General features: G+C 36.9%; 1 long non-coding RNA gene across 1 annotated transcript; it reads right to left on the reverse strand.

The window, feature by feature from the left end:
• Window positions 1–280: 280 nt before the first annotated feature.
• Window positions 281–16,152, reverse strand: LOC309489937. Its single transcript, XR_014202571.1, has 5 exons — window positions 14,828–16,152; window positions 10,808–10,977; window positions 8,780–8,898; window positions 5,115–5,284; window positions 281–1,976 (listed from the first exon to the last, which is right to left on the reverse strand). It is a non-coding gene; the product is annotated as an uncharacterized lncRNA (long non-coding RNA).
• Window positions 16,153–18,326: the final 2,174 nt, after the last annotated feature.

Raw genomic sequence — 18,326 nt, forward strand, 5'->3', positions numbered from 1 at the left:
AATAAAGGTGACTTGACTTAAATAGTCATAGTATCATGGCTTAAAATAAGCTTATAAGCTTCTCTTACTTGATACAATTTTTTTTTTGTATTATTTTTAAAGAGATGGACACAGCATAATGCTTTTGTACTGTTTATTATTAATTTAAAATATAATATAAAAATAGATTTTTACTTTTTTATTTTTCTGTACAAATGAGGACAGGATTTTATTAAAATTGCCATGGCAATTTTTTAGCAGGAAATAAAAACTGAAAAGAAAAAAAAATTATGCCAGAAATTGGGTGAGGCAAGAAAAGAAGTCGTTTGTGTTGAACTCTTTCCATAGTTATTCCTGCACTATTGTCTGGCCCGGTCTAATCCCGTCCCGCTCCAGATGGGGTTCAGGCCAGGAGAGAGGACTGTCACCCTGCAGGTGGGTGTGGAGAGCGGCTGGGGGATCACTCCCCTTACGCCTCACCTTCTCCTCCACCCCCTCTCCCCAAAATCCTGTTTTTAACACATGACCGGATGCCCTGAATTATTCAACCTTTTCAATATTTCACATGGCCCCCTTTTCCATGTTTGTTGCCCTGGCCTTATGCAATTTTCATGAAAAAAAAAATGTTTTTGTCCTACTTTAAAACACAAGCGAGACAGAGCAAAGGTTTGGTATCATTGGTGTGGAGACTGTTGTGTATGAAGACTGAAAGGGGTTTGTGATAAAGACATGACAAGTTTCTCATGAAATTAGACCGGCAGAATCGTTTTTTTTGTAGTTTTTTTTAGCTAGACAGATAAAGCTATTTCTTGTTTCTCACATACATTTTCTAAGACACTATAAATTAAACGTTAAAATACTATAAAACACTTGAGTTTGATTGGTAAAACAAGACAGACAAAGGATTTCCTAAATGGCTATGCTAGTTTCACCTTTCTTGTATCACTCCGCAGTCTCTTTCTTCTCACATAATACAATAACTTAAACTAAAAACAATACTTGTATGTCTATTCATTCATTATCTGGAACACAACAATATGATTAGTGGCATTCATTCTTAAAAATAAAGGTTCTTATTGGCATCAATGGTTTCATTAAGAACCTTTAACATCCATGGAACCCTTACATTGCACAAAAGGTTCTTTATTGTGGAAAAAGGTTCTTTAGAACATTATATAGTTCTTTTACAAACTGTTCACTGAAAGGTTCTTTGGGGAACTCAAAATGGTTCTTATATTTTATATCTCCCTTTGGAACTTTTATTTTTATTCAAATGATGCCAAGTTTGGATCGACATACAAAACTATCAAATATTATCCTAACATTGTATATTTTCCTTGTATTGTAATCATTACGAGCACAAGTTGTAATTGTTGCCTAACATGTTTACTATGTCTGCTTAACTGAATACATGATGTTAGGTATAAGAACACAACATAGCTGTATATCACTGCCATATGGACATTACTTTGATACACTCATCTTTGAAACATGCATTTTCTGTAAAGCTGCTTTGAAACAATATATATTGCGAAAAGTGCTATACAAATAAATGAGAATTGGGTTTTTAATAGTGAATTGTACAGATGGTTATAACAACAAAAACCCTAATTATGCCTACTATACTTTATTTAAATAAGCTTAGAGTGTTAAAATGGGCAAGGTCAGCAATGTCAACTTTACTACACTGAACCAAAATAACTACATTGTGTCATTTTGCATACCTCCCTAGCCACAAATTTGGGGTGCTTTGAGAGACAGAGTCGAGGAAAGCGAACTCTCGAGGTTGGGCATGTTGGCTGGTGACCAGCGGGCTCAAGCCGCCCCATTCTCCCACTGTTTCCTTCAGAGTCCTGGCTGCCGCTACTCGCCAACCCCCCTGACCTTCCATAAGGCCCCAGCCCAGGACACCGCGCCTGTCCTGCCATGTGGTTGGCTGTACACTCCTCTCTCACAGGACCCTTTTCATCCAGAATGGGGTGGGGGTGTAACATTTTCTGTAAACACACACACACATAAAAATACAGTCGAAAATATAACCAAAGATGTAGATGTAGACGCACAAACAGCCTGACACACATGCGGCACCTCATGAGCGAGTTATTATTAAACTTTCAGGTCAATTGTGTGGTAGAGACTCAACTTGAGGCTTTCAGCGGCATAGTGCAGTAGAACTGATGAAACATTCATGCTCGGAGAGCCACGTTTCTTTTCTTTTTTTGTGTCCATTTTCATTATATGTCATCTCTGTTGAGTCAAGTCAAGATCTCCTAATTCACTAGTACCTCTTACAGCTAATCAGCCTGACATGTGAACTTATATAAACAGAACTCCAAAACTACGTGATTGTGAGTTTGTAAAATGAACACCAGAGAATAGCCCCCATACCCTTTTTAAGTTTATATAACCAATTCATGCAGGATGTAACAGGCTTTTAATTATACATTATTCAAAGTTTTAGAAAACGCAATAACAAAATGAGGATCTGCTTAAAATGCTTTTTTAAAAGCACTTCCGAACCCTGCATGATAAAATAGATACAACTATTTATTTTTTTCATTACATTTCCAAAACACTAAAATAAAAGGCAAAATTGTACATATGACTATAAAATACACGATTCTGATTGGTCAAGGCATTCTAGATTGAAATATTTTTATATAAACTGTAAAACTCTCCAAGGCAAAATATTTCCTATAGCTATACTAGTTGTATGTCTCTTGCATAGTATTTTTCTTCTCAGATAATACAATAACTTAATATTTTTGCCTATTTATTCATTATTTGTTACACAATCATATAAAAAGAGTCAAATACATCATACAGTCAGATGGTCAAACACACACAAAAAAACACATTATGCCAACCATGCTTTTCATAACTAACTAACATGGATGTTTAGTAACATTAACAATCTGAAACCAAATTACATCAAGATTAATCTCAAAATGGCTCAACTGTGTAGACAAAAACAGGCATCTGGTGGGGGCCGCTGTCCCGGGTCCTCAGAGTGTGGCCGGTATAGGGGTTGCCCCTGCCTTCTGCCTATAGAACAAATGTGCCCAAGTTTGGACCCAGGGTTGCCCACAGTCTGCTTGCACCAGCAGCCAAGACCTCCATATGCCCACCCAGCTGACACCGTCTCCAGCACGCTGTGACCCCAATGTACAGTAAAGCAGACCAACACTTCCCAGCACATGCCCAGAACGTACACAGAACCAGTGCACTAGGATACATCCATGGATATGCATGCATTAGTGCTGGGGAAGCTACTTTGGAGGTTGCCAAGCTAATCATAATTTCAAGTAGTTAAATTACTGCCAAGCAACTATTTAGAAAAGGCAGATTCAAGTAAATGCCACTGAACCCTTTAGGGGCCTTTGGTATTTTTAATCAGAGCCATAATTTTAAGGCATAACTTGTACATAAATCTAAATTAAATATAATTTTTTTCTATATATTATCATAAAAAAACATTAGCTGAAAGTCTTAATGAACAATAGAAATTATTAATATTAAAATTATTTAATTAAATGCATTAATTGACTATTTTAACTAAAAGCATTTATATAAAATGTATTTTAACCATCAAATCTGTAAATAGTCTGTCAATAATAGTGAGGAATATATATATATATATATATATATATATACACACACACACACACAATTACTCAAATTCTACAACTCAAATTCTAGTTTGAGTAGAGTAGTACAAAATTGAACTACTCAAATTCTAGTGAAATCTGAAAGAACGGATTCAAAAAACAATTCACAGATTCGAGTCCCTCTATGGCATTTTGTTTATGTATATATATTTCAGATTTCAAATCAAATCTTTTTCAAATCTTTCAGATTTCACTAGAATTTGAGTTTTTAAAGGCCCCATTTACACCTGTTATTAAAATACTTTTTGGTTTACTGTGATAAGTCACACAAAAGGAGAGAAATATACCTGAATCTTAATTTTTTTTATCACTCCGTTTACACTTCTCATTTCAAATGGATTGTATGAAACAAAAGTTAATATCAGGGGTAAATAGGGCCTTATTGCTAGTTACTTCCCAACATGCATGCATGCACTCAAATACACACAGAAATGTGGTTACAAAGATCAAACGCAAACACAGTAGCACAGGCATATGTAGTTATGCAACCCTAATATCAGTGCGTCCATTAAAAGTCAGAGCATTAGTAACCACAAAAAACAAAAGCTTACTGATCTCTGAGCAGCTCTCACAAAATGTACAAAGCTTCTGATACATTAACACTTATCAGGAGTTATCCTCTCCTAACAGCCACCGCTGAAGGCTCCCGTTGCATGAATATTTTACAAGATTAATATTTAAACACATCAAATGGAATATGGAAAATAGCATATTGAACAGAACCTCATTAGCCCACAAGAGAGAAGCTAAGTAAGTTTCATTCAAAGTGCCTTTTCATTGTGTGTGAGAGTGAAATGGGAGGGGGTTCGGTTTAGAAACACACACACACACACACACACACACAAAATCCTGCGGACGGACAAGTGGACGGACGGACGGACGGACGGACGGACGGACGGACGGACGTTTTCTTAGATATTGGGTGAAAAGATTATGGTCAACCTATATAAATTGACATGTTCAAGAGTTCACTGTGACATTTGGCAATAACTACCATCTGCTGTTTAAAAATAGTCTACTAAAAGAAGCACTAAACTAATGCAAAACAACCAATCAACTGTCTAGACTTCCTTTATAAATGGCTGGATGGCTTTCAAAAGCAAGTCATAACTTTTTTGGCACGTCAAGTTTAGGGTTGTGAAGGAGACTTCACGCCGCAAGATCACAAGACTGCCTTTGGCCAGAATCATAGTTCAGAGCTCCATTGTGATTTATAATTTCTCTCCACATATTTTGAAGTGAATATGAAAGCGGTTTAAAAGTGCTATAAAGAGTGTGCTCCAGCAAACACATTTTTTTGTAAAAAAAAAAGAAAAAGAAAAAGAAAGAAAAGATTTTAGTTCAGGTTCAACAGAGGTCCTGGACTTCATTCATTTAACTTTAACTTTTAAATCTTTATCCAGATGTATCATCTCCATTATATTGAGGCTGAAAAGGAAAGAAACATCTGAAATAAAGTAAACTTACGGTGGGAAAGGCATGATGCCCTTTAACATGTGGCGTCGTGCCAGATCACGGTGGAAAAAAGACTTGCACGTTGTCATATATGACACTCAACAATACTTGTTTGCCTCTGAGCTGCCTGGAAACAGCTTGCTGGCTGCCGATGATGGCAGACCCGGGAGGCCACCAAATCCCTGAGGAAAAGGGAGGAAAACATTAGTAACAAGATAACAGGGGAGGAGAGGGCTCAGGGAGCTTGGCTTCTTCAGGTACCTGGGCCTGCTCTTAACTCCTGAACCAGCATCCCAGAGACTTATGACAACAAGCAGTGGGTGTGGGGGTTGTTATAATGGTTGATTATGGTGATGATTTCAGTCAATATATTCCATGATTATTATCCCAGTCTGCCTGGCTGTTTATACCATATCATACACTTAAAGAGTAACAAATAAATAGTCATTTAATCAACTTTTTTTTCACTAAATAAACAGTCGCCCTATTATAGTGACAATCCCCCAGGAATAACCTGGGATTAAATGCTTTGTTTAAGAACAAAATGCTGATAGCTCATGAACTGCCCCATGTGGGGTTTAAACCTATAACCTTTCAGTTACCAGGACAGATCTTTCAGTTTTTAATTTTTTTTTTTTTTTGTCAATATTTTGTTTGTTTATTTTAGTTAGATTTTGTTTGTTTCAGGTACCAGAACAGATTTGTATTTATTTTTTAAATAATTGTTTACATTTTGTCTAGATGTGTTTGTTTATTTTAGTTAGATTTTGTTTGTTTCAGTTACCAGGACAGATCTTTATTATTTATAAAATAATTGTTTATATTTTGTCAATATTTTTTTGTTTATTTTAGTTAGATTTGGTTTGTTTCAGTTACCAGGACAGACCTTTATTTATTTATTTATTTATTTATTTATAATTGTATATATTCTGTTAGGTTTTGTCTATATTTTGTTTGTTTAGTCTCATTAGATTTTTACTTTGTGTCAGTACCAGGAAAGATCAATTTTTTTTTTTTTTTTTTTTTACATAATTGTATTATATATTTTGTCTATATTTTGTTTGTTTATTTTAGTTAAATTGTTTTGTTTCAGATACCATGACAGATCTTAAATTTTTCAAATAAGTGTTGATATTGTATTATATATTTTTGGTCTATTTTTAGTTTGTAAGCCAACAACAAAAAGAGATCCCCAAAACAAAATATCCACTAAACAATTGCAAAAGAATGACTTCAGCGGTACCACAGTACAGTGATGGCAACCAAATGTTAATACCTTGTCACTTTGACACATACCATGAACATGGTATTTACACAGCACTTCAGACAATGCCATATAAAGTAGTACCATAGTACATGTCTAGAAAACTTTGGTATTACCATGATCCCATTTCCAGAAAAATAAATAAATTAAACAACATGGTGCTTTCTGTTAATGCACTGAATACATAGTCTAACAGTATAAACAATTATAATGCAAGCAACACAAGTCTACTCGAAAAGATCTATGGAAAACCATTGATAAGTGCCATAATCAAGACACTGGGGAAACTGTTAATCAGTGACTGCCATTCACAACCTGCAAGAGACGCTTAACAAGGGGTGAATTCTGCTGAGACTGTGATGGCTTCATTACACTGGCCTCACTTACCGTCTGAAAAAAAAAAATGATTTAATGAACAGAGTTAAGATTTGACACCACCGCAGCACTCCAGCGCTAAACCAGAAATAATGAACGAGCCATTAACGAGGGGCTGGGTGAGAAACACCTGATCCCCCCCATCCCTCTGTTTATCTGTCTATCCCTCCCTCCATCTCTAATAAACAGTCCACAGCTGAATCAGGGCATCACCTTCACCTGCCTCTGCAGCACTGAACCTCTGTCTATCAGAATACACCCACACACACACACACTGCGCCTCTGTCTGTCACACTCCTACGCAGTGTACTATACGTACACACACACACACACACACACACACACACACACACACACACAGACACCCCTTCACCTGGAAGATGAGCTGTCTGTCAGGGAGGGAGACTGTCTCTCTGGGGAGTGTGTGGGGGTCTCTCTGTCACAGTAAACCCCTGTCTATCACGCTCGCAACCTCAGACGCGAACACGCATGAGGCACGCAGTAAGAGAAGCACATCCGTACACACCTGTCAACAGAAGAATGTTTCATTTCAACAGGCCTGCCATTGTTTGATAAGATAATGACTGGGGCTGCCGGTATAATCATTTCGTACATTCATGTTCGCTTCGGTATAATGAAGGTGAGGCCTGATAGTTCCTGAGATTCGCTAAACAATCATCAACAAGTTTTGAAGTAAATGTTTTGAAATGAGACAATAAACAAAAACACAACTAGGACAGGAAAAATAAGTATGCTTTACCGGGTTGCTTTGACTCGATACATTCAAGGTCCTTTAAAGGATATTTGGTTTACCAAAAACACCTGGCTATATCAAGAAACATTTTTCACAGGGTTCTCGATTTTGCTAAATTGTTCTTTGGAGATTAAAAAGTTCCTATTTATGTTATAGGTTTTTCAGTTCAGCATATTTGGTTTCTTAGTTTAAAGCACCAGCAGAGGTTTTTTTTTTTTTTTAAAGAACTAGACAGTAAAAAGTTCTTTGTGGAACTTAATTATGTTAGATTATGTTAGATCTTCTCAAAATTGTTAGCCATAGTAGATAAACAACTGTTTGGGGTTCAACAAGACTTAATACAAAATTATTAAAATATTAAAAAATAATAATTAATACTTTTATTCAACAGGGATGCGTTAAATTAATCGAAAGTGACAGTAAAGACATTTTGTTACAAAAGATTTCTATTTAATCCCGAAAAAAGTATTACGGTTTCCACAAAAATATTAAGAATTATTTTCAACATTGATAATAATAAGAATTTGTCAGCATAGGAATAAATTACATTTTAAAATAGATTAAAATAGAAAAGTTATTTTATATTGTAATGATATTTCACAATATTACTGTTTTTAATATATTTTTGATCAAATTTCCCAACCTGGTCAAGTACTGTAGATGTTTATTAGCTGGGCGGCCACCTAGTCTCTTGGCCAACAGAAAAGGGGAGACCATTTAAGAGCAGAAAACCAACTTAGACTTTTTTTTCTTTCTTTTTTTTTAGCAAGAATTACATTAACTTTAGACATGTTCCACTAGCATTTTGACAACCAGAAGGTTCCAAAGTTTAAAGTCGACATGAAATCAAAATTGACCCCATTTACTTTATTAGCGCATATTACTAGTCTTGTGGTGAACAATTAATCCGTGCAAGTTAATACACAGAAAAAAAATTGTTTGCCGTGGTATTCTTTAATCAAAATCTGAAAAGATACTTCCGGTCTGGAATGAGGTTGAAAACGATTAACCACTCCCCTCGAACCGTTAGTCTGCTATGAGCAGAGATGGAGAGGAGGAGTGCTAAAGTAAAACCCTGCCCTCTGTTCAATATTCCGTTTCACTTGGAAATACGTCACAACAGCGGAGAAAAGTCGTTTGCAACTTCCGGTTTACGGGGACTTTAAATTTAGCTTAAACACTAACTTTTTGTGAAATGTTTAACTTGGAAAAGTTTGCTTGTGCTATATCTAATAAATGCCACTTGGTTTGATGCTTTCTTATTGAATGCAATGACATTCTTACCTTTTTAATTGTGGCTTAAGAGTCCAAATACTTTATTGAGCGACTGCATCCTTGATCATATACAGCTTCTGCTTCAATCTCCAGTTAGCCAATGGTCTGCAACTCCCTGTGGCTTTACCCTGTTTGGAAACAAATGCTTCAACATCACAAAATCATGCTAGTTTACCGGTACTTCTTTCAAGTGTTAACATTTCCTTAGCTTTTATGATCTTAACCAGGCCTATTACACATAAAAGGCCCATAATACCAAACATTAATTTAAGTGCTCCTCCAACAAACCCATCAATTATGGCACTCTTTACCATGTGTTCCATTCTGGACACAACTTTACAATTTAGCACTGGGGCACCTCTTGAAACCTGCTTTTAAAGAGCTGTCGAAGAGAGGCATTTTAACTTTTGACAAATAAACAATGGTGCCCTCTGAGCCCGCTGCGCTAAACACCGCTCACCAGGCCCGAATTGAATGAGGAGAAAAATGCTCAGGTCCTTTTGCATCGCACCACGATTTTAAGGAGGGGAGAGCACACATTTCACACAGTTGCCTTTGTGTGTAATATATTGTATCATGGCCATCCTGCTGGGCGTATTTCATATAGATAATGATGAAGGCAATGCGAATATCTACGTGAACGAGTGGGTTAGCTAATTAAGATTATAGCTACCCAGAGAAGTGTCTCGGTACAGTTTGCACCCAGCAAGGCGCTGCCTTCATTGTGGGAAAAGCAGCACCATTTAAACAACAGGGTCCACATCACCTGGAGTGCAATTGATACCAATTATACCATATCATAAAGTAACCCAATTTAATAGTCAGGGAACCGACATGGGGCATTTGGCTCATTTAATAAGAGACAACAGAAAAAGGATTCATTTCTAGTCAGTGAGCTGTCATTTTGTCGCAATGATAAAGCCCAGATCCTAAACTTAAAGATCTGACTGTCACAAATAAGGCAAGAGCAATTAAGCACGACCTGGCGCCAGGAAAGGGCAGTAATTAAGTGCGTTATTGTCTTTTGCCTTGCTATTTTAGTTTTAGTGGAGCTATAAGATGTTTTTGAAAGATAATTTTTGAAAATCAATCCAAAACTATAAATATTATTAAATACAATTAATATAAAAAATAATTAAAAGATTAATGAGACTAACATTCAGGTTAAGATAAAATTAAAAATAATTGGGAATAAATGAAAGACAGTACAGAAAGTACCAGTTTTTATATAATGTATATATACGCATATTATTCAAAAGTTTGGGATCAGTATGATTTAAAAAATTATTAATACTTTTAATTCAGCAGTGATGCATTAAACTGATTGAAAGTGGCAGGAAAGACATATATTGTTACAAAAATGATGATACTATTGCATTTTTTTAGAGCTGCTTTACAGCAGAATATAAATTTGTCTCATATTTGATGAAGTTGGCATCACTGATTTTTATTTTCCTGTTTTCCTGAAACTATCAGTATTGTATAAAGTGCTATATAACGGTGACTTGATTTGACTAGAAAAAAGATTTCTATTCCAAATAAATGTTGTTTTTTAACTTTATACTCAAAGAATCCCGATTAATAGAAAGTTAAAGAATCAGTTTCCACAAAAGCAACACAATGGTCACACTTGATGATAAGAAGAAATGTTTCTTGAGCACCAAATCAGCATTTTAGATTGATTTCTGAAGGATCATGACTGGAGTAATGATGCTGAAACTTCAGCTTTGATCACAGGATTAAATTACATTGTAAAATATATGAAATTGACAATAGTTACTTTAAAGCTTAAGATGCTGGTAGAAACAGGTGGAAATCAATGGTGTTAACTGTGGAATTTTCGGTAATGGATGGATCCGAAGTTCTAGAAGAGGATTCATTATTTGTCATTTTTGATTCTATGAAAAGTTTACAATAACCATTAAAAATCGAAATATTGAACATAATTCTTTAGTGAATTCAATTGAAACCGGCTCCATTGTGAACGCCATAATCCACTCTTAATCTGGATCAGGGATTCCAGTGTGTTTTTTTTACCCCTCTCTTGAGGCAGCAGTTGCCGTTCATCCCGTGCCTTTGTGTACGTGCCGGCCTCCTTAACGTTTTAGCAGGGCTTTGACTGGTTGAACTTTGATCTGATGTCTTCATTGAGGAGAACTGCAGGTTACCCATTCAAGATGCAAATCCTTTACCAGAGCCTATAGGCACTTTGTAAAAGAGAGAGAGAAAAACAGGGTGAAAGAGAGAGAGTGAGTGTGTTTCGATGGGAGGGGGGGGGGGGGGGGGGGGGGATCCTGTGTGAAGTTGAAACACTCCGCACGCCCCCCTCCACACACACACACACACACACACACACACACTCGCGCTCTAATCCACATTGCAATATGGATTAAGGTAGGGGATAACCTTTTCTTAACGTGCAAGAAAGAGTATGGCAAGGACAAGCCCGGGGTGGGCGGCTGGGGATCTTCTCATAATAAAGCAGTGCTGTATAAAAGCACGCTCTGTGTCAGGCGCTTGTGAATGGGCCTCAATGCAGCCCCATTCCCAGGCCTGGTGGGGAGGCTTGCCAAAGACTACCTAGAGCCAACTAAGCGTGAGTAATCCGTCCACACTCAATGGACGGGGTGAGCCCCATTCAACCCTCTCAGAAGTTTAAGAGTTGATCAATTTATTATCTGTGGCGATTAGGGTGCAGGCCCAGTCACCTTCTTAAAACCCAACAGTTGGGAAGAAAAGAAAAAAAAGAAATGGGTCTCTCTGTTTCCACAGCCAGCGTCGCATAACCGAGGCCCTCTAATTGCGATACTAATGCGCTCGAAACCTCTGATTTGAAATGAACCAAGGCAGAAAACCGATTTCATGCTGTGACAGTTTATATATTGCCGCCGATAGACAAACGGCCCATTGAATAGGAACTGTACCTTCTAATTTTGTTTCCGGGGGAGAGAAAATAATCGCTTTGTTACATAGGTAGAGAAAATTGGGCATAAAATCATTCAGCCATTTTTTTTTACCCTTACAGTCTGATGTGATGTCTTTAGATGGGAATTAGATGACTGAAAAAAAGCAAATTCGAATAATTGACTGTTGTAATTACGCCCCAAAAAAGGCTTTGTGCCTTTAACGGCTTGTAATGACAACTGAGTTAACAGATCGGTGCGGAAAAATAAACTCTACAAGTCAAACAAGCTTTGTTGGCTAAGGATCACACCCACTCCAACGGCCACAAAGGGTGCAGTGGTTTGGGACAAATCTCAAGTGCTCTTCACACTCACACTTCTTAGCACATGGATAAACAGTTTTATTAGCTCAATTCACAATAGCCATCGTCTTCTTTTTTTTAAAAGAATGTTAAACGCCACAGGAGACCAAACAAACGAAAATGACAGGCGAAAAGGGGAGTGTGGTGAAGCCATGCCTGATTCCTCAGAGCAACGATGAGGTAAACAAAGCAGGTTTAATGGGGTGTAGCTCAATCAGCTCACTAGTTCAGTAGCCAGCACACTAGCTACTAGCTAGGGAGTCAGCCATGTCAACATAGTTCTGGTGCACTGAGACGTTCACTTTGTAGAAATTCCCTGACCTCTCACTAGATTCACTTGTGTCAGAAACAATGTCATGTTTTAAGCCAACAAAAGACGAGTCTAAGTGTAAATCAAGACAAAGTCTTATTTTCTGTAGTTCCCTTTATATTTTTTAATGGCATTAACAAAAATGCACTAAGATGTGTTAAACAGTGCTGTAAACTACATTTAAAAAAATGTCAATGTATATATTTTTTAAGAATATTCAGTGATGGACTAATTTCACAATAAAACACAATTAAATAATATTTTCATACTTTTCAGTTTAAGTAGAAATGATGCACAAAAAAATTTTAAACTTTATAAAAAACTTTTAATACATTTTTTAAAAATACAAATAAATCTAAAGGCATGTATGTGCTCAAAATTGAAGAAATTGAATTCAATTGTGTCAGTGTTTATATGATCACGGCTCCTGTTAGTCCACGAATTGAATGTTCATGACATACAGATAGGGATCTCGGGAGCAGAATGAGACGCATCCTTAGTTTATCAAGTGAGATATTAACATTCTTGCTGGGCAAAGCAGTCGTCACCTCCTCGGTTCGCATGTTCATGCCCCTGTGTTTGACAGAGGTCACTGCCAACACACAACAAGCCGCCACCTCATTACCCAAACTAAATAACTTGATTCTCTCTATTAAAGCCATGTGACAAATATGCTACATATTCACATGGACGCTGCTCAAAAGTGAGGCCCCGATTACAGGCCCAGAGCGGAAAAGATTGTTTCATCGTCATTCTCACACTCAATTGACCGTGTGGTTATGTGTGTGTGTTATGCGTGTGTGTCCTGGAGTCATTATGTGCAATTCAGGCAAGCACGTGGATGGATGTGTGTACAGGGCTTTCAATCATGTTTATGAGGGGCCGTTCGTGCATATGTGTGTCTGTTTGACTCTTAGCGGCTGTTCCCTCTGCAGTCAATTTATCTTAATGTGAATTGAATGTGCTAACAACTCCAGCGCCGTCAGACATCATTTCATATCATTTCATATCAATCATCCGGTATCAGCCACACTGATCTACAACGGCAAACACTCAGTACTTACGGCAACAAACAGATTTACAGTAAATTATGAAATTTATGTTGGAAGAATGGCATAGAGCACTGAGAACTCATAGTATGTTCAATTTTGACAGCTGGCTTGCTTGAAAACCCTTTAGCCATGACTATATTCACAATATAGCACAGCATTAAGCGTATTACTGGAATAAATCAAACAAATTCCACAACACTACATAGGACAAACGGTTTAGAAAATAAATAAATAAATACCACAACCCTACATAGGACAGGCGGTTTAGAAAATAAATAAATAAACAAGCAAAAAACAAATAAATTGATACAAATTCTGCAACCTTACATAGGAAAATAGTTTTTAATTAAATTACTAAATAATTGAAATTAAAAGACAACAAATATTATTATTAATAATAATAATGGCGTGTCTACTTACACCAAGTGCAAATGTTGTTGTTGCTGTTGGTATTTAAACTAACTCCACCCACCATTGACTGATTAAGCCAGACAAAATTACAAAAGAAATCCTGATAACAGAATCAGTTGTGTGGAAAGTAAGGAGGAGGGCGTACAATTTTTGGTGTAACCTTTTACAGAACCCAATTAAGCAATAAATAAAGCAATACAGCAGCATCAATATTTATTTTAATAAATATAATCATGTACACTGAATATGTTGCTATTACTGGATACTGCTTTATGTTATACTACAATACACTGAGGTGCAAATAATACCTGCCACCATTTGCGCTAAATAGCACCCAACTACTATTTACACTTAGTGCAAGGAAAATATTGCTATTTTCCACTTAGTCTATATAACATCTGTCCATATTTGCACTTATAATCAAAATAAAATAAAATAACCACTGCCTACTACTACTATTAATAATGCTGTAATCATTTTGTAATGTTTTTTCAGTCAGAACTCTGTATTGACCAATCAGCATCCAGGATCGCAACCACCACATTTTATATAAAGTAATAAACCACTAAAAGACTTTACTGTGAATTTATCACTTTTAAAGGGACTTTGCAAATCATTTCTCAAAAATTAAGTTATCTATTTCAGTCTTTACATTGAAGCATGTTTCTGGTCTCCTGGCCACTTAACAAGGTACATGTGTGAAAGAAGATGTGTCAGAGCCCCAGGGACAAATCACCTTTCTAACGCAATAACAAAACAGGCCATTGTCTCGCAGATAACACCTTAAATTAGAAAAGCCACTCTTAACACCAACACTTCCTGATTAGATCTGTGAGGAGCTGTGGGCCAATCAGAGACTAGGACCATGGGGCATTCCTTTGTGACATCATTAAGGTAATGTGTGGGTAAAGGCTGATTTAGATCCCTGGGCTGGTCACTGTTGCAGTTTGCCGGTTAGGAGTGTTTTTCTGTTTGGGGAGGAGAGGAAGGTGTGAGTGTATGTGAGGGGCTGAATTCACCTGTTGCTTTGGACTCTTTCGGCTGTTGACTCCTCCTGGGAAAGGAAAGAAAAAAAAGTCACTCTCAAGGCAAAATTACATTTGGTCAGGTCTAATTTGACAAAAAAAAAAATCTTGGGTCAGATCAGATCCATCTGTCATGGGGTAAAAAACCCAAAATTATTACCCAAACGGTCAAACACATATAGAACAGTCAGACATATTTACAACATCTTCACTATAGGATATTCCTCTCGGACCAGCAGGAACTTTACATATAAAACGAGGTCAGATAAACAAAACATGTCCGAAACATTCTTTAGATCCATGGAAACCTTCACCACCCTTCAGTGTCTGCACTCTGCCATGCTAAGGAATGGGAGGCCTATCAAAAAACAAGCCAACATCCTGCATTGGATTCCCGCCCTCCCCATTTATATGGAAAACAAAGGTTTACGCCTTGACCCCACCCTCCATCAATCAAAATATTTACAATGGCCTCCCATCTGTCCGCTGAACTGAAGCGGCCCGGGTGCTTCTGTTCCTCTTCCCATTAATGGAGGGCTTTTCCTGGAGAGTCGTGGGTTTGTATGACCCCCTGGCTGTGGTGAATGCTCGGGAAGGTCATTAAAACCAGCAACATCACCGAGCTGTAATGACAAGCAGAAGATGCACTTCCTCTTTTGTGGGATTCACTGACTGGCTGGTGGCTTTTCGTTACACCAACTCTGCATGGCTCGGTAGATTTGCTCCAGAGGTCAGATCTGGATTGAAAGGTGCCTCAGGAAAAGGTGAAGGATCGTATTGTGAGGAAGAACAATTTAAATATGAAAATAATACAATAAAATAACACTGCAAGATATTACCAATGCACTAAAATGTTTCTGAAGAAGAAACATCTACCAAGAATATGATTTTGAACACAAATTCACAAGTCTTGAACTATAAAGTCAACCCGAGATTGATGTTTCTAGGTGGCTGGATTGCGTATGACCGTTCAAATATCAAAGTACGTTCCAAAGTCCCATATTTGATCTGACTTCCACCCCCTCTGAGGCTCACGGCCAAGCCGGGGAGAGTGCGCCTTCTCTGGCTTGGCCGAGTGGGTCAGCCCCCCTGGATGAATTTCACTTTTCCACTTATATCTCGGGAATGCCTATTGAAACTTGCATCGAATATAGATCTCCACGGGTCACATGCTAGTCAGAATGTTCAAGTCATGTTGTGAATACGCTGTCTTTACATAACGCAATAAAACTCAGGGAATGAATAACTAAAGCATAATGAATTCACATCATATTACAATAGTGTATTTATTATAAATGTTATTTCAGGAGTTTTTACATGTTTTTGTTAAATGTCGATATATTTAAATGTATACAATTTGGTTTAATTTTTCTCTACTAAAATTAGATGCCATATAAGTCAGTGGTTCTCAAACAGGGAGCCTCCACACCACAGGGGCCGCAGGGTCACTTAAAAGTATTAATACATGATTATTAATATACTAAAATAATTAAACTCTTAATTAAATTAAAATGCTTAAAAATCACATAAAAATTAGCTTCCACCAAAACGCATAAAATCAAAGATTGTATTGGAGAAAACAGGGGGCCTTCTGGTTACTTAAGGTTCAGAACCATGAATAGATGAAAATGATTGAATAAATAAATAAATAAATAAATAATCATAAAAAAGAAAATGATTGAATATGACATAATAAAATACTGACTCAATTTAAAGAATACTTTTATTACAAGACAAAAATGACAAACTAAAACAAAAAAAATCCTGTCTTGGTGTCACAAAAAGTTGCCTAGGAAGGAAACTGCGATTCTATGATAACCTTTGTTCTGTTAATGTCTAGTCTGACAGACTGGAAATACAGCTAACGTACAAGTACATCTACTTCAGCATGAAATATGATCAGTTCCACAAGAACTTGTGTTTTTCCCCCTTCAGACCAAGCCTTTCAAATAACAGAATCAGTTACAGTAAAATTATATTTTGATATGCTATGAACGTCTCTTTTCATTTGCAGCCCCAAAACCATTTCGATTCAGCCTAAAAACAAAAGGCACTGTCTGCCTCAACATCACTTTGCCCCCAGACTTGCTGATTGTTCAACTATCTGCCACTCAATGATAAAAGTGCCACCCAAAAGCATGGCTTCCTTGTTTCTCCCTCCATCCTGCCTTTGTCTCCAAAACGGTGTAATTTCAGAGATTGAAGTCCTCGCCGGTGCCTTCATTCCCCTGCTCTGACAACAATAGGACCCAAGTGCTTTCAGGAATGATGGATAAATTACTAGGTAGTAAAATATTATATCTAAGGTAGGTGATGGGTCCTTTTCTGCAGGGCTTGTCTCCATCAGTCTCATGGCACTGGAGGTAATTATAGTCTGTTGGATTGTCTCTCTCTCGGCATGGGAGAGAGCTCTGCTGTTTGTCATGAACTCATCTCGCCGAGCGATAGGACAGTAATGGTTCGAATTAACATCTGTTGCCTGGCTGGCATTGTGAAAGGCAGTGACAGCCTCACCACTGACCTTTTCTGATTATTGAAAAAAAAAAAAGCCGAACAATTAGCTCCCCTTCTCAACAGCCAATAGCTTAAATTACAATGTATATTGTACGTTTGACTGAATGACTGTCAATGGGCTCAGATGTGTGATTTATTGTGTCGTTTCATTGCAATCATTTGGTCATTTAAAGGCATTGGTTAAAACCTGTTATTTGGAGGTGGACTGGCGGTACGACAAACTCAGGGTGTTTTTCTGAGGTCAATGATGTGGTCCAGCCCATCAATGCCTCATTAGATCATTGGAATGGTTAACAAATATCAACAGAAGCATGACTCAAAATGTTCAACTAAGCACACAAAACTTCATAATTACATTTAAAGAATGTGCAGTTCTAAAAGTTAATTGAATGCACCTTTAAATAAAAGTAGTAATAGTAAATACAAGTATGAATGTGGTTAATTAAAGGAATATTCCTGGTTTAGCACAAGTTCAACTCAAACCAACAGAAATTGTGGTATAATGTTGATTAACACAAACACATTTCCTTTCCTTTGTTTAAAAAAAACCCTAAAATTTGGGTTACAGTGGGCTGATTGCAATAGAAGTGAATGGGGCCAATACGTAAATGTTAAAATACTTACAGTTTCAATAGAATAGCCACAAGATGTAAACAATAGTCATGTAAACATAACAATGATAAAATCATTTACAAACCTTTTCTGTGTGAAGTTATATCTAATTTTACAACTTAAATTCTGTAAACACTAAAACTGTAAAACTACAGTAAAATGATTAGACAGCTTAAATAATACAAAAGTTTTAACAGATTGTACTTCTAACTTGTAAAATTTGGTTTTATCTTATTAAGGTTTTGGTTTTATGTTGTAAGTTTCACATTTCTGCTTTCAAATTCTCAAAAAATTGGCTTCCATTCACTTCCATTATAAGTGTATAATATATATTGCTGATGAATTGTTCTGAACTCGGAGTATTCCT

The sequence above is a fragment of the Leuciscus leuciscus genome (assembly GCF_965113295.1).
Source record: "Leuciscus leuciscus genome assembly, chromosome: 25".
Taxonomy (NCBI): domain Eukaryota; kingdom Metazoa; phylum Chordata; class Actinopteri; order Cypriniformes; family Leuciscidae; genus Leuciscus; species Leuciscus leuciscus.